The sequence below is a fragment of the Ascaphus truei genome, chromosome 2 (assembly GCF_040206685.1).
Source record: "Ascaphus truei isolate aAscTru1 chromosome 2, aAscTru1.hap1, whole genome shotgun sequence".
Classification (NCBI taxonomy): Eukaryota; Metazoa; Chordata; class Amphibia; order Anura; family Ascaphidae; genus Ascaphus; species Ascaphus truei.
The window spans coordinates 464,802,179-464,824,065 of NC_134484.1; positions in this window are offsets into that span (position 1 = coordinate 464,802,179).

The window sequence follows — 21,887 nt, forward strand, 5'->3', positions numbered from 1 at the left end:
AAAAACAATTAGACCCACAGTGAAAGGTCCCGCTTCTTCCATACACACTTTATATGGAAGTAGAAAGTTTCACAGTTTTCATCCTATATACCAGGGCTGCGCAACGTTTTTAACCTGCGCCCCCCTGCCTACCTACCTCCCGGCTCGTGCCCCCCCCCCCCCCCTCCTCTGCTCCAGTGTCAAATGATGCCGCGGGGTCATGTGACGTCATTTGACGCCGGTTACCATGGCGACGCCTCGCCGAAGATCAGATAGGAGAAGCTGCAGAGGCCTCGCGTAGTCCTCCCCTCCCCCCCCCCCCCCCCCGGCATTTAATTTAAATGCTGTGGGGGAGAGCGCGGGACCTCTGTAGCCGCCGCCCCCCCCTGGAAATTCTGCATTTTGCGCACCCCTGCTATATACAACAAAATACAATGTTTAGGGTCATATTTACTAAACTGTGTTATTCCGTAAGACACCTTCCAGCGCCAGAAGTCATCTTGTGCCCTGCATGCCTGCAAGGTGCCTTTTGCCATCAGACGATGTCATATGCAGTAGCACCACTTAACAAATACGGCAGTCATGTTTTATTCTATTTCTACTACCTAATAATGTTTCTAATGTCAACATGCATTTTTTATTTTATTTACTGGAATCGTTTGGATGAGAATGCAGGCCATTCTTAATCTTACCTGTACCCTAAATTAGGCAAGGGAGGCCCAGAAAATCCTGCTGTTAACCTCCAATCCCACCCCACCAGATTTGTGTGGAAACTGTAGTGAGAGGATGGGAGTCATACAGGCAGGATAGTTTTGGGGATGTCTTTGGGATGTCCTTCTTAATTGCCTCCCTGACCCATTTGCTTCCAGATGCCCTGCGCTGCTGGATCCGCCCTGGATGGGAAAGAGTTAAGTGTCGGAGCCCTAAGGGCTGCTGTGTTCCTGTCCTTCTCACGGGAATCTGGTGGGGAATTTCCAGTAGGAGAATGTATATGGCTATAGGAAGCAGATGCCTGGTCCCATGTCTCCTGGAATGTAAATGCTAGTAAACTCTGCTTTCTTTTGTTTTGATCCCCTAAATCAGGGGTAGCCAACTCCAGTCCTCAAGCGCCACCAACAGGTCAGGATTTCAGGAGTTCCCTGCTTCACTGATCATTGAGCCACGGGTTGAGGTGCCTATGCTGAAGCAGGGATAGGAGAAGGAGATAGGAGAAGGAGATAGGAGAAGGAGTGGCTCAGTGAGTAACGACACTGACTGGCACTGAGAGTGTGAAGCAGGGGAACCTGGTTCAATTCCCGGTGTCGGCTCCTTGTGACCTTGGGCAAGTCACTTTATCTCCCTGTGCCTCAGGCACCAAAAACATAGATTGTAAGCTCCACGGGGCAGGGACCTGTGCCTACAAAATGTCTCTGTAAAGCGCTACGTAAAACTAGCAGCGCTATACAAGAACGTGCTATTATTATTATTATATCCTGAAAACCTGACCTGTTGGTACCCCACCCCCCACCTTTGCGCTAAATGATACCTGTACCAAAGCTGCCAAGCTTTGAAAACAGCCCTTCAGGGCCTGTTTAAGAATGAGGTTAGGAGCACACAAGCTATGTTATTAGTCATAACATGTCTGGATTTTTAGCTGAAATACATTTGTAATATTTCGATGTTTTCCCTGATCACTGTTTCCTCATCTCAATACTAGACAACAGAAGATGAGTACATCTCCCCCAAACTCTCCTGCCAGGAGAGTAATAGGATTAGGAGAGGTGGGAATACTGGATGTTGGTCTGTAAAGTCTCTGCCACTTTAGTCAGTCTTCCCAATTTAGTAACATACGTTGGCACATTCAAACATTGATAACAGATGGACTTCCCAAGATTTTATGTCTCCCAGTCCTTGCGGGAGTCACAGCCAGTCTGAACATTAAGAGCCCACCTTATTCCAGGGACCACCAGGGATATCGTTGGGTCTCTGCCCTTTAAACAAATGCAATATGCAAGTTTCCGAAACTCAGAGAACCTGAAGAAGAATCTTGTGTGGGCGGAAAGCTTGTATGCCGTTATAGTTATTTTTTGGTCCAATATTATTTCATTTTGCATTCTGTTTATTTTCACGCATCTGGTCTGATTCTCCAGTCCCCCATTTGCTGACTATAATACTGAGGGTGTCATTTAATCGCACCCACATATCACGTGGTTCCCATAGAGTTCAACAGCACCCTGCCCTTGGGAGCACACGTATGTCGAAAAAGAACAGCCGCCCGCCCTGAATTCCCCACTTAAGCGGTGATGTACCGCACTATTTTTGTAGCATACGTGCAAAAACTCGTGTAGCCACATATCTTCGCGTGGAGGATAAAATGAAAGTGTGTGACATCACCGGTGAATTCTCTGCGTGCAGCGGTTCTTTTTCCGACTGACTTGTGTGTTTGTGAAGTGGTCAGCGGACAGGGCGACTTGAGCATGGGGAACCGGAAATAACACCACAGACCGACAGGTATAAGACACCCTGCGAGTGTGCTAAAGGCAGCTTTCTCGTCTCGCGATCTATGTGATCATACAGTGTGCTCACTGCAATGGTTCATGCCAATGGCTTGTCTTGTGCTGCTATGATTGAAGTGGGTGGGGCCTGTGCCAAAACAAGTTCACAGGAGGTTTGGGGAATCTGACTGTAGTTACCGAAGGTATAAAGCACTTAAGGCCTTATTTACTAACCTGTGCTATTGAACTGGCCGTACGGTCTACTATGGTTTATCATTGTTCTTTAAACGTGGCAATATTTCCTAACCAGGATCTCCCACTTCAAAGTCAGTGCCCTCGGCACAAAGCCATCATGCTTTCAGGATAGTCCTCACATTTAAACTTCAATAGGATTCTGCACTTAACCAAAAAACACTCTCTAATATCATAGGTTAAAACAAAAAGTCCTTTGCTTTCTATTCCAGTGTTTTGGAACCTTGTTGTTCATTTCCCCACACTCCGGGACATTCAGGCCTGGCTGAGAGCGGGACCTTCAGGCCTGGCTGAGAGCGGGACCTTCAGGCCTGGCTGAGAGCGGGATCTTCAGGCCTGGCTGAGAGCGAGACCTTCAGGCCTGGCTGAGAGCGGGACCTTCAGGCCTGGCTGAGAGCGGGACCTTCAGGCCTGGCTGAGAGCGGGACCTTCAGGCCTGGCTGAGAGCGGGACCTTCAGGCCTGGCTGAGAGCGAGACCTTCAGGCCTGGCTGAGAGCGGGATCTTCAGGCCTGGCTGAGAGCGGGACCTTCAGGCCTGGCTGAGAGCGGGACCTTCAGGCCTGGCTGAGAGCGGGACCTTCAGGCCTGGCTGAGAGCGGGACCTTCAGGCCTGGATGAGAGCGGGACCTTCAGGCCTGGCTGAGAGCGAGAGAGTATATAACCAGAGCTCCTCCATAAATCCAGCTTGGCTGGTGCACTTTGGGGTTGACTGGAATTTGTATCCTCTGCCATCTGTCAGAGTGACTGTCCCGGCAGTCAGAATGATTTGCCCACTTGTTTGTCTTGACTTCTGGGAATGTTTACAAGGGAGACTGCCGGAGATGGCCCCAACACCACCCCATATAGACTGTCCATAATACGCCTGTGCTCTGTATCTTACAGGGCCGTTTAACCCCTTCAGTACTTTAAGACCTCCCCGGAAAATACAATGACCTCTATTTAGAAAGCAGTGCTAGCTAAGCCAGACGTTCTCTTCCAGGGCAGGAAGTGTGCTATGACAGAGCCCCACAGAACAAATATGGCCTAATATCTTCCTATCAGTATGGGAATAACACTGCTCTGGATTTAGTTTGCCATTTGATGAAAATGTTGCAGGGCGGGCGGGGGGGGGGCTCTTTAAATGTAAAATATGGCATCATATTTTGGCGTAAAAATGGTGACATTTTTTATTAACCTTATTTTTAAAAACGAAGTCACATGACCGATGTGATCAGCAAGGTATAAAAATACACTTAGAAATGTCACAATGTTATACCTTTTGACATTATAAACCGTTATTGTACCAGGCCCGGCTCTCTTCTCTGCCCTATACGGTATATCTGGGAGTTTTATAAGCATCTGATACATTGAAGACGATCTGACGACACAGTGCTTCTCCAAGAGCTTGAGAATGCCTGAATACTGCTGACAACCCTTTGAGTGGGATATCTTCCCTCTCTCCAGGCCCTTATACATATAGTCTACATACATTGCACTACTTTTCTATACCCTGTGAATCTTTGCGCTCTGGAGTTGCTGTTTTACCAAAATTAGATTGTAAGTTCTTCGTAACCATTGTGCCTGCTGGGCACACTTTCAGCTCTAGCGGGGCTCACCCAAAATGGGCCTGGGTGACACACGCTCCACATCTGCCCCCCCCGTCCCCGCAGCATACAACTCCGCACGCCAAGTGGACAGCCAAATGCAAGCCTGCCCGTGGACCATCTTGGAGAAAAGACCCTGCAGAGTGGCTGAGGTGCTGTGGCAGATTTCCCATAAGGCCAGTTAGGCCCGGGCCTAAGCCGGCAACATTTTGGGGCAGCAAAAATGTCCACCCCCATATACATTTGCCACGCTCTTGGGCCTGATGGGAAGTCACACATATGCCGGGCGCCTCCTTTCTGCCGCCCTCCTTCCGATTTCCGGCTTCAGATGACGTCATGATGTAGCGTTGCCATGGCACTTTGGTGACTTCCGCGGCGTCATTTGACGCTGCGAATCGGAAGGAGGAGGAGGGCAGCAGAAAGGAGGCGGCCGGCACATGGAAGGGCCTTGGGGCGGCGGATTTCTAAATCTGCCGCTGCTTAGGTGTCGCAGTGTGTGGATAAAAACAGATACAAAATAGTTTGGTACATTCGTATTTGAAAAGGCTCCAAGAACGTGCCTCTGCAGGCCTCACTTTTACGGCACAAAAGATACTTGTGTCCTCACAGTCTCAGCTGGATACGTCTACCATAGCCTGAACTACAAGGTCCACTATCCTACTAGTTTCGCTAACAGAGTTGGCTTCATCAGGGATGACAACCGTCTCTCAGTCTCATCTATATCTAAATAATTGAAAATTGTGAGATTGTTAGTAGATGTGGTGAATGTGATTGGTCCGTGGGTCCGAACCCCCCGACTCTCATTGGCCAAGAGGTACGCTCCACTGTGACACACACATACACACACATTGGTCCCTGTGTCCCCCCGCCCATAGTCAGCCTCCCATACGACTCTCATTGGCCAAAAGGTACACTGACACACACCGACTTCACTGTCACACACTCACACTGACACACCATACCCCCAGAAAACATCATATGAGACTTGACCCCTGCGGAGTTCTTGGTAAGTTTAATCCATCTCACACTGTCACCCCTGTCTACACACTCACACCTGACACTATCACCCCTGTTTAATATTTTACCTTCCTGCCTGCTCCACACTCCCTCTGGCTGCATTCTCCTTTCACTCCGCCGCGCAGCTGCCTTCCCGCATAGCTCCGCACACACACTCCCTCTGCCTGCACTCTCTATCTTTAATTAAAAAAAATCGCCTTCACCCTCCACAAAATGTCCGCCTTCCCGCGCACACTGCCTTCCCGCTTCACATACTGATTTTATTGCCACCTTCACCTTACACACATTTCCACATAAAGGCTACAATAAAAAATATCCCACCTTTGATAAGCACATTTTGCCTTCACAATATTTCCACATACGCACTTCACCTAATATAATTTTCAACCTTTACAAAATGGCCGCCCGCCTTCACCTTCCTGCCACCTACGCACACAGATTTGCCCACTTCACATACTGTTAATGTTATTGTGTGTGTGTGTGACTGTCACTGTGTGTCTCTCTGTGTGTGTGTGTGTGTGTCACTGTGTGTGTGTGTCACTGTCTCTGTGTGTGTGTGTGTCTGTCTCTGTGTGTCTCACTGTCTCTGTGTGTGTGTGTGTGTCAGTCACTGTGTGTGTCACTGTCACTGTGTGTGTCTCACTGTCACGGCCTGTGTGTGTCTCTGTGTGTGTCACTGTCTGTGTCACAGTCACTGTGTTTGTGTGTCACTGTCTGTGTGTGGCAGCAGCCGCCTGAGGTGATGAAGGACCTGAGTATCACCAGGGCAGCGCGGGTAAGCAGCGCTCCTGGGGGGACAGGGTATAAGAGGAGTGGGGCTTGGGGGTATAAGAGGCTTGGGGGATAGAAGAACGAGTCTGCGGAGGGAGAGACACCTCACTACCGCCTCTCCTCCTCCCCACACAGGGCAGCAGCTGCAGAGGAGGGCACCTGCTCCGCAGTGCACAAGTGTAAGATGAGATGGAGCTATGCAGGGCCTTGACAGGGGAAGGGCAGGAGGGCCCTGGGACACCACCAGGCCTGACGCCTAATCCCAGCATCATTGGTCTCCTTTACTTCAATACATGTTGTATGATTAACTTTTGCAGACACCCCCCCCCCCCAATGATCTGTGCCCCATAAAATGACTCAGTGTGATCTAAGCTGTCAGACCGTCCCTCATGCATCTCAAATTGCCACTTCTTGCAGCTCATTGTCATTCTTGTTTAGAGAGTGTCTGAAAGCAAGTGAGTGTATGAGTGAGAGGGTCTGAGAGTGTGTGATTTCCCCCCCCTCTCTGATGTGTGTGTGTGTGTGTGTGTATACAGACACCAACCCACAGTCAGTCATAGTCACCCACCACCCAAGTGTCAGTCAGTCACCCAAGTGTCAGTCAGTCACCCAAGTGTCAGTCAGTCACCCAAGTGTCAGTCAGTCACACAAGTGTCAGTCAGTCAGTCACCCACCCAAACCTGGAAAACCAGTTGCGAGTTGCAACATCATCAATACCAGCTAACATCACACGCCTCACCAAAGAGAAGCAGTTCCAGCCATCACATTAGGGGTGAGTTAATTAAATGTTTGACCAAATATAGCAGGCTCATTTTTAAGTTGATAATTTTGTATGGCCCGCGAATGATGTTATAAATATCCAAATGGCCCTTGGCAAAAAAAAGGTTCCCCACCCCTGTTTTAGTGTGACAAAAATAAAAAAGTGTCTCGTGACTGGAGGGTCCTAGGAGATTGGGGGACCACAGCGGTCCAGGTGCCCCCCAGGTAAGGTACATTAAATAAAATACGAAAAAGTGGAGACTGCTGCTTTAACATGCTTTGCATAGGATGCCAATTTGAACCCTGGTTGAAAACATGCGCTCAATGGAATACACGTGTACATTTATTTATTTATAAAATATTTTACCAGGCAGTAATACATTGAGAGTTACCTCTCGTTTTCAAGTATGTCCTGGGCACAGAGTTAAGATAAATAATACATGGTTACAAATACAGTTGCATAAATGAACAGGGTATACATTATATACAAGACATTGCATGCACTGTTCTAGAAAATATATATTATGGGCGTATGAAACACTTACAGACCAGACCAGAACTTAGACTGGAGGTGGATGTGAAAGTCTCTGGTAGGTTGTTCCAGTTTTGGGGTGCACGGTAAGAGAAGGAGGAACGGCCGGATACTTTGTTGAACCTTGGGACCATGAACAGTCTTTTGGAGTCTGATCTCAGGTGATAAGTGCTGCATGTGGTAGGGGTGAGGAGCTTGTTCAGATAGGTGGGTAGCTTGCCCATAAAGAATTTAAAGGCAAGACAGGAAAGGTGAACTTTGCGCCTAGACTCGAGTGATGACCAATCTAGTTCTCTGAGCATTTCGCAGTGATGTGTGTTGTAGTTGCATTGGAGAACAAAACGACAAATTGAATTGTAGAGGGTGTCAAGTTTGCTAAGGTGGGTTTGAGGTGCCGAGCCATATACTATGTCTCCATAGTCAATAATTGGCATTAGCATCTGCTGTGCGATACGCTTTCTGACCAGGAGACTTAGAGAGGATTTGTTCCTGTAAAGTACCCCTAGTTTGGCATAATAAATAATTCATACAGCACATGCTCACACATAAAATAACACAGAGCACAGGTGCAGGGTTCTACCAAGAGGAGGAATCCAATAACAAAGCCCCATAATAAACCAAGAACCAATGCAGGTTAAGTCCCCGTTGAACTCTGCATTGTTCATTTTTTTTGCATGCATTATTTTTACCACGTAAAAGTGTTGCCAAGGTACAAACAAATACACCCAAGGTTTTCCGCAGCAGTTATCGTGTTGATGGATGTTCTTCTTCAGGACTTGACCCTGTGGCCACTCTCGCTGTTTCCCGTGGCAGTGGCCAATTTCTACGTTCTTTTCCGCAGCACGGGAAATTGCAGCCAACTGATATCATCTCAAAATGGTATTCCTAATGCTGAGCACACACGCAATATTGTTCATTGCAGGAATTTATAATGCACTAATACAGGGGACTCAACTCCAGTACATGAGCCCCCTCCCCCCCCCCCAACAGGTCAGGTTTTCAAGATATCCCTGCTTCAGCATAGGTGGATCAATCAGTACTTTCTTCTGCACAGGTGGCTTCGTCTTTGACTGAGCCCCTGATTGAGTCACCGGTGCTGAAGCTGGGATAGCACCCTGGAGTAGAGCACCCCTGCACCAACATGTTAGAAACAGGGTAAAAGGCCATACAAAAAACTGCTTGGATACAGGTTGGCCGCAGGGGGCTTCACCTGTGGCCCTAATGTCCGGCCTTCCTCCCTGGTGAGCCCTGTTCTCTCTTCCCAGTGCAGAGCGGGGACGTTGCTGCAGCCTCTCCCCGCTCCCTCCTGTCTGCAGTTTTAGGAGCGTGTGCTCATAAATAGTGTTCTGTTCCTCTGCGGTGCTCAGCCATACTTCCAAGGGCAAGGAAGAGGTGGGACAGTGTTGAGCGCACAGGCATTAAGGAGGGATGTGCTCCTACCCATGGCTTCAATGTCTCTGCTCCATGTGCAATTACTGAGGCGAGGAGTGCATTCCCCCCATGTTGATCTGTCTTTGGGAAGAGAGAGAGAGAGAGGTACACTCCCCTCCCAACACCCACTACCCCCACCCATGTTACTCTCTCTCCTTGCCATGTGAGTCTCTGCCCCCCACATCACTCTCCACCCCCCCCCCCCCCGCCCATCACGTCACCCACATTTACCACAGCCCAGCCGTAATGTAAAGAAAAGGATTGTGTAGACATTGTCAATAGTGAAAAAAGCCCGGTGTGTAAAAGATGAGGAGGTGTTGCAGAACATAGAAGTGGATGAGAGATTGGTAGAAAGGTGAAAGATATAAGAGGCGATGAGAGAGGAATAGAAGATAGAAAGCTAACGGAGACAGACAGCTGTGTGATTCTGAAAGATAATGTACAACAACTTCTATATCTGGATCTCTTCAGGGCCCTGTACATCTCTCTCTGCTAATATATCAGCTCTTCTGCTACATCTCTCTTCGCCTCTTGTGCTCAGCTCAAGGCTACCTCCTTTCATCACGTCCCTGACATATGAGGTATTTGTCACTTGCTGCTATCTACCTCTGGATCTCTATTCCCGTTAGTGTTCCCCAAGCTCCCACTCTGCCCGTCTTCAAGACACGATCGGAAATCATGCAATGTGGTGTCCCTTTCCCCGGGACTAAGGGAACTACACGTGCTGTCTTTACCTGTGGCTCACAGAAGGCCTGAGCCTCCGCCGCTGGGAGCCTGGGGTGAGCTCGTCTATCTGGATACAGCGCCTCCACCTTCGAGGGGTCCTAGCGTAGCTGGATAACCCCTCACAGGACCCAAATACAATAGCGAGAAATACAAACACACAAGTATAGTGTAACAGTAACAAGCACGCTAATAACAATGGTACTCCCAACACCACGTCCCCAACAATGCAATAACCCACACAGTGTTTACTACCCCCAGTAGGGTTCCCCCAAAGTAGTGAGGGTGACTGGGCACCTAACCACCTTAGTGTCCACAGACAAGGCCCACCCAAAGAGTGTGTGTGTGGAGTAGCGCTACCCCTGTATAGTGTTGTTGGTGCACGTGGGTATCTTCGTAATCTCAGCCCAGACCAGGGTAGATGGGACATAGTGGAGATACAAGACCGCATTGTGATACCACAACGTCAAGTCTGCCGAATCCCTCCTCTCCTTACCGGAGGCGTCCGCCTCTTAAAGTATAACGTGTCTCCCTTAAAGTATATAGGGGCCTGTGGTCTGGTCCCAGACTGCAGGCCACAGCTCACTGCGGCGCCATCCTCTATCACTAAAGTACTAAGGGGAGCGTCCTCATCTGGGGCCTTCCCTACAGTACACAAACTGAAAGGGCTCAGGGGCCTAACTGGGGGAGCCACTGGCACCAGGACACTACCTTCTCTGCTGCGGTCCCCGCTCCGACTCGCACGCTCTCTTCGCGCCAACTGTATCCTGTATCCTTAGGCTGCTAGTGCCCCTAAGGCTCCTGGGACATGTAGTCCCTTGCTGAGCCATGGGTAAGAGAGAGGGGATGGGGGAGAGATACCAGTGACGTTTACATATTTTTATTAGGAAATGCTCAAGCGTACGCGTAGGTTATTGTAACTTATGTATTTAATTTTTTTCTGGTGCAGCCCAAGTCTTGCAGTCGTACTTAAGAATTGGCCCCCAAGCTATTCTGAATTTGAAGGTCCTGATCTAGTAGGTTCTGGACCTAGTCAGAGGAGATACATAGGCTAAGATACCCGCTGCATAATGACTTGGAGGAATAGCTTGCAGATAGGCAGTGATGCGAGAAACGAACTGGCTAATTGGGCCAATCCAGTGGGATTGCTCTATGAGGACAGTGCGGCATCCTTCTCCTGCAAACTTAGGCTACCTGATACTTTAACAGGCGCTGGCTAATGATTGGAGCATATAACTATACTGAAAAACAATAAACAGTGACAGAGATACAGCTAGCTGTACATTAGACACATAGAAACTTTAATACAGGACTTACAGTGAGGCTCCAATCAGAACTCTGAAGAACCTGCTGGGCTATATATAGCCTCTGTGCTTCCTACGGTGACATCACTGGTCACGGAATAGAAACGGGAGCGGTGCACCCTGACTGTACGGACCCAGTTAATCCATTAAACCAGTTGCCATGCAAGAGGGGGCTATACAATGGTGTCCACAACCTTTTATAAAATATACATTTAAATTCAGAGTATACAGGATAATACATACAGTACAGCCGCATGCGTTTATCTTTTCAAATAACACAGATACAATATTAGGCCTGATATTACATCACTAACATATTTACAGAATCAACACATGATACAGCTTCAGTGGTTCAAAACCACACACTAGATTGTAAGCTCTCCGGGGCAGGGACTCCTCGTCCTATTCTTACTTTCATGTCTTAAGCACTTATTGTATGTATGTATGTCTTTATTTATTAATAATGAACAATTATTAATAATTCATGTCTTAATCACTTATTCCTATTACGTGTTATATTATTATGTCACGTATTACTGCTGTGAAGCACTATATCCTAGATGGCGCTATATAAATAAAGGTATACATACAGTACAAACTGATCTCTACGATCAGAGCATCTTTCTTTAACAGTAATGGGCTGGGTCAGGCTTCTTGATTACTCCTCCATTCCCATCGGGTACCTCTATGAAGTGCGCCCTCTTACACCCCACATTGTTCACATACACCACCCGCTCTCTGTAGACGCTGTGGCCTACATGCCAGATCTGAACTATTTTGGCTACACAGTCCTTCCTTGAAGTAAGGATAGCGTGACCATGATGAGTCATATCATCTTTTACCGCATTTTCAGTCCACTGGTGCTGAACCTGCTTCCAGAACAAAGGATGGGACGATATATACACTGTGGTGCTCCGTATGGTGACAACACTGGTCTCAGGGTAGAAAGGGGAAGAGTGAATCCGGAGTGATCCCACCCAGTTAACCTCTTAAAGCAGTGCAAAATTCCCTATATATATATGTGTGTGTGTGTGTGTGTGTATGTGTGTGTGTACGATAGGTGTATAAAGTGCTTAAGAGCCCTACCGACAGCACATTTCTGGGCACAGTGAAGGACCATATCTACAGTCCCTGTGGGCAAAGATGATGCAGTGGGGTTCTAGGATCCAGAAGAGAAGTGAAGTCACTGTATGTGAACGGTGGAGCTAGAAAGGCAAGGAGGGGCTGTGTGTGAGTCTGATTTACCTGGGGAGAGAACAAACAAGACCAGTTTTCCCAGACCAGAGGAGGAGGACTATGTAGGGCGTCCTTTCAAAGGCCAAGGCAGGCCAGACCGGAGGAAAGCGACGAGGACGAGCTGGATTCACATTGACAAGTCTATGCTGAGGGATCGAGCTGAATGGGGCCATCCCGTTGAGAGTAATTGGAGTAAAACATCACAGAGACCGCTTTAGGTTACACAGACCTGTTGTATACGGGACACTAAGAAATTCCCCCCCCCCTCTCTCTCTGCACCTACTCTCGGTTTTACTAGGAGCAATTTAGTAACCGATGTTCCACCGCTATATACATGTGACCCTCCTTGTTCGGCTCTAAACGACTTTACATCGATTTGGCGATATACATGGCAATGTTCAATCTCTCATACATGTTCATGGTGCTGGGTCGAAGCAGGCTGGGTGTGGAAGATGCAGTCACCCAATCATGGGTAACTAGGACTGTGTGATGGACGGTTGGCCACACTGTTGGTGCTCTTTAATGCAAGAACGTGTAGCAGACCTATACTTGGCAAAATACTTCGGTAATGTAACGTAATTTGTCAACTACTGCCCATTTCAAGGCCAGAAATTCGAGCTTGTGCACCATGGTAATTCTTTTCGGACGCTGCTAATCCCCGACTCACAAATGCTACAGGCCGAAGTCCCTCGGAATGTTCCTGGTTAGAACACAGCTCCCAGTCCCTCTAGGCTGGCGCCCACATGTTATACATAGGGTTTTTGTGGATCGGCAAACACCAGTACTGGTGCATAAGTGAGGCAGACTTTGATGGCTTTGAAAGCCTCCTCACATTTGAGAGTCCATCTATCTCCAAATGATTTATTCATCTTGAAGTCATCCTGGCTGGTGGCCCCAGTTGCCATGCTGGGACCCCGCGGTGGCGGGTATCCTTTAGTCAGTTGGGTCAGAAGCTACACTACTGTACAGCTGAGAAGTTATTAACAAAGCATCTACAATACCCGCAGAACCCTAAGAAGGATCGTAGCCCCATCAGCTTTCTGGGCCTTGGCCAGGATGCAATGGCTTTTAATTTAGAGGGATCCATAGCCACACCTTCTTCAGACACAATGTGCCCCACATAAGTGACAGACATCCGGCAGAACTGACATTTATCCAGGGACAGCTTTAGTCCACTCTCACCTAGTCAGTCTAGTGCCTTCATCAAGTAGCCTTCATGCTCTTCCAAGGTCTTTCCAAAAACAATTAAATCATCCAAATATACTAGCACTTAGTTTATATCCCCCACAATTCATTCCATCAGTGTCTGGAAAGCGGCTGGGGAACCAGCGACTCCTTGTGGCATGCACTCAAATTGATAAAACCCCAATGGGCATAGGAAAGTGGTCTTCTCTTTGTCTTGTTTGCACATTGGAATCTAATAGTATTCACTACGTAAGTCAAGGACCGAGAACCATTTGCTCTGCGTGAGACTGTGCAGCGCATCTTCCATGCGGTGTATGGTGTACAGGCCCAGGGTGATCCGTTTGTTCAAAGTGCGGTAGTCAGAGTCTCACTGCCCCCGGGTGATGCATATGAGCTGTGGGACTCCGACATTAAACCCACCCCCATTCATTCTTGTAGGTGGTGCTTCACATCTTCCACATCGTCCGGGGCCAATCCTGGAGACCTCTCTCTGAACGGACAGCATGAAGACGAATCTGGTGCTTCACTCCCTTTACCCTTCCCACATCCCACCCATGGGTGGAGAATACTTCAGTTCTTCGAGTCATCTTGTCCCTTAGATACTTTTTCCAATGTTCTGGAGCAGTGCTGGCTCTTAAGTTAAACATCTCTGGGGTAAACCTACCCCTATCAGTTTTGTTCTGCTGAGCTATCCCCACCACAGTGTCTCTTCATACCAACACATCATTGGCGTTCTCGTTTGGTACTTTTACCACAATATTTTCCATCTTCCCTGTGGGTACGGATATTACACCGCTTTTAACCAACAGCCCCTGGGTATCCACCATGGGAGATCCACCAAGAGGATGAGGGGTGGGTGAAAGGGGCGTAGGGGGTGGGGTGGGTGAGAGAGGATGAGAGGGTGTGAGAGAGGATAACATGGGAATATTGCACAGCAGCATCTCACATTAACAAACCTACAAATGAAAATATACTGTAACACAGGACAGTTACACAATATCAGAATAGGAGTATATCAAATAAATATAAATAAGATACACCAACAGTAGCTTAACGTTTTCATTAACATTGAAATGAAAACATTAAAAAATAACATTTGAAATAATACAAATTCTATGATTTTTTGCATTTGGAACCAGTTGTTTCAATGTTATTTATAGCGCATTTTTAGATCAGTATTGCTCGCTAAGGGCCTGTAGGACAGCAGGTATGTTATTTATAACATGATCTGACCGTTATGTCATATTTTTTTTCTAAATTTCACTCCATGTGCACCAATTGGCTCCACTTCATATCCTATTTCGGAAAATAATTCAGAGCGCTCCCTCCCCACCGACGTTTCTCGGGAGCGCGTCGCGCCTATCACCCTTGTGTTGAGGATTGTTGGAGGAGCCGTCTGGCCACCCCACTAAGCATTGTTATTGTCACACCTTCATGGGGGGGAAAAACAGTGATAAAGGAGCATTTATTCGCAAAACTGTGCATATTTATTATTGATAAAAGTGCCTTAGGCAGCGTCCCCTCTGGCGCTCGGCGCTTCATGCGTTCTCTTCTGCGAGTGTGAATCGGCCCGTTCTCGTGCACGTACGCTCTCCCAAGCTCAGCACTTCGGGAGACAAAAATTTGAGATTGACGCATGATCAGCTGACGTAAGTGCCCACAGAACACAGCCGCACACACACAGCCATACACACACACACACATACACACACAGCCACACACACACATCCACACATACAGCCCCGATCCATGCCCCCCGCTCCCGCTTGCAAATTAGGCAGGACACCCTGCGCTCATGCTTTGAGAGTTGGGGACATCACAACTCTCGAGCATGAGCGCGGTCAGCGCCAGCAGGGACGCAGCCTTAGGCTGCGGTCCCAGTGCGTTCTACAGCACACGCCTCGGTGTGCACTGTGCGCACAAGCACCGCCCCCCAATCAGTCCGGGCCCAGTACATGCGTCGGCGCGCGTTTAGCAGCCGCGCTGCACGTTTTCACACATACAATTTTTTTTGTATGTGGAACTTGCGACGGAGGCGTGGCCACGCCACCGCCGGCGATTCAGCCAATGAGGGCGAACTAGCCGCGTGAGGTCATGGCCACGCCCCCTCAAAACCCCCACCACGCCCCCTCCTCCCTTCCCAATCTCTCCCAGGACCGCGATCTGCGGTGAAGCGCTGTGCACGCGCCACCCCCCCCCCCCCCCACCGGGCGCGCGTGCTACAGAACGCACTGAGACCGCAGCCTTAGAAAGAGTTGTGTTACTGCAGGTGCTTTAAATCAATTCTCAGGCACTTAAACAACGGGATCTTACGTTAGAAATGTTTATATAACTTGTACGCTCCAAAATTATTCAAATCGCCTGCTTTTCTTCCGAAAGAAATGAGAGCTGTATGTATGTAAAGCAAAACCGTCGCGGTAAGGGGTTGTAAATAAGAACTGGGGGTGCTCGGAGTTTGTAAATAAAAAGCGGGGGGGCTCTGGGTTTGTAAATAAAAGTAGGGGTGCCGTGTACCTCCTGGTTCTATAACACTTCGACCACTCCTTTGGCACTGAAGGGGTTAATTGACCGGGTTCTTGTATAGCGTGGTTTCTTACGCGAGCCGAGGGACAGTAGCATCCGTGAGCCGGAAACACGAGGCCTGGCACGCGGGCTGTTACTCCCAGCGACACGTGACCCCCGAGGCCCGGCGTGTAATCAGCTCCTCAGGAATAGTAATCAGTGAGTGCGCTGGCCGGCGCTCGCGCTGTACGCGACGTGTGTTTGGATTCCACGTTGTGCATTTTCCCCCCATCCTCCCGGGATTCCTTCCTGGCAGCCGAGCACGTGAGATGCTTTGCTTTATCATAGCGCCGCTGGCGTACAAAAAACAACGGTCTAGGATATTTGGTCGCGACCAGTTTCGCCGCGACTTGGCCCTCCACCGGAACCTGTGGCTGCCGGCCACTTCACCGCTAAGGTAAGTGCCTAAACCCCCTACCCTAAGCCCTTACCCTATAACCCCCTACCCCAAGACCTTACCCCAACACCCCCTACCCTAAGCCATTACCCCAACACCCCCTACCCTAAACCATTACCCCAACACCCCCTACCCTAAGCCCTTACCTAAATCCCCTGCCCTAAGCCCTTACCCTAACATCCCCTACCCTATACCCTTACCCTAAAAACCCCTACCATAAACCCCAACTGTTAAAAACCCTTAAATGAATCCCCTACCCTAAACTTACCTTACAAACAGGCATCTCACAACCCTGACCGATTCATTCAGACAGCGTTTTACCAGCGTTGATTGGGCATAGGCCGGCTCGGCCCTAAAGCCGGCGCCTCCAGCTTGCCGAGCTGTTCTAGGGGCTCCAGCTGACAGGCGGACCCTAAAGTCCTCACCCGTTCTCCATCTCCTGAGCTTGGCTGATGCGGCATCTCCGCCACCCAGTGGCCCCTCTGCCGGGCACTGGTTACCCTGGGGCCGACACGCCCACCCAAAGCTGCGACCTCTGACCTTAATTCCTCCCGCAAACTTGATAACTTGATGTTACCTAGGAACACCCCCAAACCCTTTGGCGATAGATACACGCCGTCCCTTCGGTGCCGTCCTAGGCGGCAATCTCTCGGTGCTTACAGTAAGAGTTTACCGCTGCAAGAGAGGATGAATTGGCCCATGGCCTTATTTGCCTACTTCCTAGCTTTCTCTTTCCTGATCCATTTCCCCGGCCCCTTCCAAATCCGCCTTGGAATATTTTCGGACCAAATGATCACGACCTCGCTCCACTGCGTCTCAAAGTGGGCGCATTCCTGTTGTAACCCATAAATGACCTCTAGTGTTTCGGTGTTGGCTAGGTCGTTCCCCCCCGAGGTGTAGCAAAATAACATCCGGTTTCACCTGAAATTCTGCTTGCGCCTTGTCCAGAGCCCGTTGCAGATCAACCAAGCACGTTCCTCTCTTCCCAAGCCAGCGCAAAATCAACCTCTCCTACGTAAAACCCAGCTGCTAGTCCCACCGCTGATCTTTCGCCCATTCGAGCGCCCAATAGATGAAGGAATGACCCATTATCCACACTTCCAGGGTTCTTGCACGGCTACCTACTGAGAGGGGAAAACATGTTAATATTCTTGCATCCGCATGTTGCTGTGCCCTTGGGCCCTGACTTCCAACTACCGGCACTGGACTTCCACCTCCCCAGTTTCTTTATGTGCTCCGGCATACAGCCGTTCTCAGCTGCCGCTGTAGCAGCACCGATTCTGAAGAAATGGGTACCAAATGCACTGGGATCCATCCCCCCAGCAGCAAGGCACCGCCTAAAAACGCTTTGGAACTGGTACATTGCGAGTGGCGTTGCGTCATGATGGATGAGGAAATTGCTCCCTACCTTGGGCCTATGCCTTGCATAGCGCTTAACGCCACTGGTCAACAACAAAGCACAATAGTTCAAGGTGGGGGTCAGCTACCTTTGGGCCCCAGCTTCCTCTAGTCTGGCTATAGAGTCTCAGTGCGGGTTTCTCTCCACCACGGCTCAGTGTTCCATACCTTCCTGGATCAGACAGAAGTCCCTATGCGATCTCTCTAGCAGTCCAGGGTGTCTCCTTGGACTAGAGATATCCCTTCGGTGGATGCGGAGGGCTTTTAAAAGGCCTTTAATGAAGCAGCTGAGCAGGCAATTAGGGCAGCACTTTTGCTTTAACTATCTCAGTGCTGTCTCAGGCTCTGCTAATAGTTTTTCCAATGCATAATGACATGACAGAGGATTCCTGCTGTTACACGTCTCCTCATATAACAGTGCTCAGTTTAATCACTACAGCTTTGTGGCTTAGAATTAAAAAAAAAACTGGAAAAACTGTGCATACATTATTTCAGCAATTCAACAAAATGCGACATTATTGGTGAATACTTCTGCAAACCACTGAATATGTCATTAACGCACTCACTTTAGTCACACAGAGGGGGCCAGGAGCTCAGCAATTTCATGAGAGAGAGAGGAGAGAGATTGATTGTATAGAGTGTTTTGGGAGGTAAAAAGTAAAGGGGTACTCTATAACAGTGGCATGCAAACTTTTTTTCTCTGTGCCCCCCTACCTGCTCTCGCCCCCCCCAAATCTTTTCTCTCTGACGTCACGTGGCAACGCGTTGCTATTTTCCCCCGCATTGCCAGAAGCCGCGGGAGACAAGGTAAGGCTAAGGCCCCGGTCACGCCGCTGTAACGCGCGCCCGCGATATTGGCCGCGCGTTCAGCCGATTCCCCGGTCTGCAGCTCACTGCAGGAGGAGAGACCAGGGGGGGCGTGGCAGGGGAGTGACGGGGGCTCGGCCATGACGTCACCCGGCAGGTTCGCCCTCATTGGCTGAACCGCCGGGGGGGCGTGCCTAATCGCTCGACTCAAGTCCTGCTCTCAATTCTATTGAGAGCAGGAGCAGCTCTCGCACGAGCGCTGCAGCCCCCCCTCGCAGCGGGCCCGGCGCCATTGAGGGGAGGGCTCTCGTCCGTGCATTGTCCGCCACAGCGGACGCTGTAGTAGGCAGCGGGGGCAAGGCCTAAGGGATATACAGAGGCTTGGCGCGCTCCCACGGCATTTAATTTAAATGTTGTGGGGAAGAGTGCAGGGCCTCTGTAAGTGCCCCCCACCCCCAACAATTTTGCGTGCCCCTAGTTTGCGCACCCCTGCTCTATAACATTTCACTCTCTCTTTCCTCTAAACAGCATATTTCAGGTTGTGGAGATGCGTATCGGGCTCACTTTTGCCAGGTTGGGGTATCAGAAGCAGAGCGCCTGGCTGTTCGGTTCCTTTATCTCTCAGCTCCCCCTAGTGGTTGCAAATATAACAGAATCGCAGCGAGCCTCCCTGTCACTAGGACAAGCTGCACATCAGCATTGGTATGTGGGAGGGAGGGCTGTGGTCAGTATCACTGCCGCGGGGTCCGTGCAGCGGAGATCAAAGGAAACAACAAGTGTTCCTAATACAGCCCTACAGACGCTATGATTAAATAAAATAAAAAAGTATGAGCATTCACGTCTGATCAGATCTCACAAGGAAAGCCCTCAGTAACCTTCCCAAACTGCTCTCCGAGCACGTGGCGGCCCCACTCGGCAAACGGTTTTCCCGACTTCCATCTTGGCGAATGGGGGCTTTAAAAAAAAAATTAAATAAAAAATAATAAAAACACACAGACGGCATCTTTAGTTTGACATATTTTGGAGATTTTTTTGTAAATTGAGGCGTGGGAGTTATTTAACCCCTGGTGTGCCGGAGGGGCCGCCGCAACAGGGGGACGCGGATCTCGCGACAGCTGCTCTCCCTCCTTTGTTACTACATGGAAGAAAGGACCAGCCCTTCTCAGCAGTCGCCCTTAATGCAAGTTTTCACTTATTGGCCTTCGATTTAAAAAAAAAAATGAGTTGTGTTTTTATTTTCTTTGGGTCCGATGTAATTCTAAACGGATCTTTTCATTATTGTCCCTTCCCAGCTTTATTTTTTATTTTTTTTCTCTTTGGCTAAAATGAAATTTAATTGGTTTCAACAAAATTAGCAAAAGCCGAAGGAGATCTCGGAGCAGCAATTTACCTGGATGTACATTACGTTAAAATTGCAACAGCGATCAGGTAAAGATTGTAAAAAAACAAACAAAAAAAAACAAAAAAACACCCAAACATTGGTAAGGAAACATAACAAGTGAAACAAATAAATATGTAAATATACTTAAACTTGGCGTCAATCATCTACATCGATGACAATAAGCATGTCACACTGCCCTTACTTCTGTCCGGTTCTAGGAGGGAATGACGAGGTTCCTTTATCCTGGACAAGCGGAATGGAGACTGGCCAATGGGAAACAGGAACATCATGCGCTGGGGATTCCTGCTGACCTGCATGGCACAGGAGCTGTTTCACTGTAATCCCCGCAGGAACCAGGCTCTCTCCGGGGCTGGAAATCACACAGCTCACACATTTGGTGCACACCCAGTTTATTTGATCTAATTAATTGGTTGCAAATATAAGAGCGTCTCATTTTTTATTGTATATAAGAATTAATGACAATGTTAAAACAACTAGATCACTTGGGTATCAAACTATCCTAGAGCTAATGTATCTCACACCTGTATTTGTAAGTATTGATACATTTGCAGGTTATTACCCAGAATCCCTGGCTGCAGTGGAATTACTATATGCGGAGAGATAATGGGGAAGGGCAGGGTTGCGGCCCTGGCTGAGACATGTGAATGTGCTCACACGTGGGATTTTTATTTAATAACTATTGATAGGATTATATAGTATTGTATTGTATGTCTTTATTTATATAGCGCCAAAAGTGTACTCAGCGCTTCACAAAGAATACAGTACAGGGAATTAAAATTATACAATAAGTGCAGCAAAATCAGACAATAGGAAAGGAAATCCCTGCCCCGAAGAGCTTACAATCTAGAGGTATGGTGGGAGAGTTACAGAGACAGCAGGTGAGGGAATAAGTGATTTCCCCCCCCCCTCTCTGATGTGTGTGTGTGTGTGTGTGTGCACAGACACCAACCCACAGTCAGTCATAGTCACCCACCACCCAAGTGTCAGTCAGTCACCCAAGTGTCAGTCAGTCAGTCACCCAAGTGTCAGTCAGTCAGTCACCCAAGTGTCAGTCAGTCAGTCAGTCACACAAGTGTCAGTCAGTCAGTCAGTCAGTCACACAAGTGTCAGTCAGTCAGTCACACAAGTGTCAGTCAGTCAGTCACCCACCCAAACCTGGAAAACCAGTTGCGAGTTGCAACATCATCAATACCAGCTAACATCACACGCCTCACCAAAGAGAAGCAGTTCCAGCCATCACATTAGGGGTGAGTTAATTAAATGTTTGACCAAATATAGCAGGCTCATTTTTAAGTTGATAATTTTGTATGGCCCGCGAAGGATGTTATAAATATCCAAATGGCCCTTGGCAAAAAAAAGGTTCCCCACCCCTGTTTTAGTGTGACAAAAATAAAAAAATGTCTCGTGACTGGAGGGTCCTAGGAGATTGGGGGACCACAGCGGTCCAGGTGCCCCCCAGTTAAGGTACATTAAATAAAATACGAAAAAGTGGAGACTGCTGCTTTAACATGCTTTGCATAGGATGCCAATTTGAACCCTGGTTGAAAACATGCGCTCAATGGAATACACGTGTACATTTATTTATTTATAAAATATTTTACCAGGCAGTAATACATTGAGAGTTACCTCTCGTTTTCAAGTATGTCCTGGGCACAGAGTTAAGACAAATAATACATGGTTACAAATACAGTTGCATAAATGAACAGGGTATACATTATATACAAGACATTGCATGCACTGTTCTAGAAAATATATATTATGGGCGTATGAAACACTTACAGACCAGACCAGAACTTAGACTGGAGGTGGATGTGAAAGTCTCTGGTAGGTTGTTCCAGTTTTGGGGTGCACGGTAAGAGAAGGAGGAACGGCCGGATACTTTGTTGAGCCTTGGGACCATGAACAGTCTTTTGGAGTCTGATCTCAGGTGATAAGTGCTGCATGTGGTAGGGGTGAGGAGCTTGTTCAGATAGGTGGGTAGCTTGCCCATAAAGAATTTAAAGGCAAGACAGGAAAGGTGAACTTTGCGCCTAGACTCGAGTGATGACCAATCTAGTTCTTTGAGCATTTCGCA